General features: G+C 40.3%; 1 pseudogene; it reads left to right on the top strand.

Annotated features, from left to right (window-relative positions):
- The first annotated feature begins 702 nt into the window (after window positions 1-702).
- Window positions 703-1563, top strand: LOC129078417 (60S ribosomal protein L6-like; annotated as a pseudogene).
- Window positions 1564-2119: the final 556 nt, after the last annotated feature.

Here is a 2119-nt window from a genome sequence, read left to right as displayed (position 1 = left end):
ATAGGTGAGATCATATGTTATTTGTCTTTCACCACCTGGCTTATTTCACTTAGCATAATACTGTCCAGTACCCATTCATGCTGTTGCAAAAGCGTAGGAGATCCTTCTTTCTTTCTGTTGTATAGTATTCCATTGTGTAAATGTACCAGTTTTTTAATCCACTTATATACTGATGGGTTCTTAGTATACTGTCTTAATCATTGATAATTTTGTTTACAGAAAGTATAATCCACTCAGTGCTGTTATTGTCAGTTTCACAGACTTTGCAAGAATAAAGCTAAAGTGTACAGTATCTGTCCTAAAATACTGCAAGGAAAAATGTTTAAGTAGGTATTAGGATCAAATAATGTGTGTGCATGTGCACGATCTGCTGTATCACATATATGTTAAGTCAAATAAAGATACTTTGTTTTTAGATAATGTTTAAACAATCTTTTCAGGGAACTATTGACTGTGTTCCTCACTCTTCTCAAATCCTCGCAATTTATTCCTCCTAAAACTATGTTAATTTTTTTCTTTGTAGCAGAAAGAATATTCATAAACAGTAATCCATATTTAAGAAATAAGTCAAAGCTAAATGGTACCAATTAACTAGAGATCTCTTTACAAATTGCTACAATGCTGAGTACTCATTTAGCTGATTCCAAATATGTACTTAATCTATATCTATATAACATTAACCAATTTTTCCCGTCTTGCAAGATGGTGGGTGAAAAAACTGAGAAGCTGGATACTAAGGAGAAGAAACCTGAAGCCAAGAAGGCTGATGCTGGTGGCGAGGTTATGAAGGGGAACCTCAAGGCCACGATGCCTAAGAAGAGGAAGCCCCACTGCAGCTGAAACCCTGTCCTGGTCAGAGGAATTGGCAGGTATTCCTGGTCGGCTATGTATTCCCAAAAGACTGTGTACAAGAGGAAATATTCCTCAGCTAAATCCAGGATTGAAAAGAAAAAGAAGGAGAAAGTTATGGCTCCGGTCACAAAACCAGTTGGTGGCAAGAAGAATTGTGGTACCTGAGTGGTTAAACTTCCCAAAATGCCTCGATACTATCCTGCTGAAGGTGTGCCTCGAAAGCTGTTGGGCTATGGCAAGAAGCCCTTCAGTCAGCATGTGAGAAAACTGCGGGCCAGCATCACTCCTGGAACCATTCTGGTCTTCCTGACTCTGTGCCACAGAGAGAGACAGGAGGGTGGTTTTCCTGAAGCATCTGAGCAGTGGCTTGCTACCTGTGACTGGACCTCTGGCCCTTAATCGAGTTCCTCTGTGTAGAACACACCAGGAATTTGTCATTGCCACCTCCACCAAACTGATTATCAGTGGTGTGAAAATCCCCAAGCATCTCACTGATGCTTGCTTCAAGAAGAAGCTGCCCAAGCCCAGACACCAGGGTGGGGAGATCTTCAACAAGGAGGAGAAATACGAGATTACACAGCAGCGCAAGTCCGATCAGAAAGCCATGGGCTTGCAAATTCTGCCAAAAATCAAAGCTGTTCCTAAGCTCCAGAGCTACCTCTGCTCTGTGCTCTCACAAATGGGCTTTATCCTCCTGAAATGAAGATCTAAATTTCTTTTGAAAAACCTAATTAAATAACTGATCTGTTTAAAGAAAAACAACACCCATCAACCAAATGATGAACATTCACCAGAGGGAGAGGCCTTTTCAGATTCAAGTAAGTGATTTGCAAAAATTGATCTGTTCAGGGCTGCATCACATTAAGTGAATGTGGGATTCACTTATGAGAAGGGAAAATAGGCTTTAACTAGTTATATAGTATCCTTTATGATGGGAGAGAAGGAGGGAAGGAGAGACCAAAGGAAGGAGGGAAGAGGAAGGAAGAGAGAGAGGGAGGGAGGGAGAAAGGGGAAGAAAGAAAGAAATGAAAGAAGGAAGGAAGAAAAGCTTTTAAAATTTTATGATGAGGTGAAAGAGAGCTGGGTTGGTATTGGAGTGGTGTCCAAAACTTGGTAATGATAATTTTTTGTTGTTTTTACTTGGTTATGACAATTTTTTGTTCCATTACTATGTCACGTTGGGAGCACCAGTTCACTTTTCTGAACATCAATTTACTCCACTGAAAACAGGAATGGTAACACCCATCTTGCAGGAAGTGAAATGGTT

The sequence above is a fragment of the Pteronotus mesoamericanus genome, unplaced genomic scaffold (assembly GCF_021234165.1).
Source record: "Pteronotus mesoamericanus isolate MK-2021 breed Mesoamerican mustached bat unplaced genomic scaffold, CSHL_Meso_final contig_73, whole genome shotgun sequence".
In the NCBI taxonomy this organism is placed as follows: domain Eukaryota; kingdom Metazoa; phylum Chordata; class Mammalia; order Chiroptera; family Mormoopidae; genus Pteronotus; species Pteronotus mesoamericanus.
This window is presented reverse-complemented; position numbering and strand designations above follow the sequence as displayed.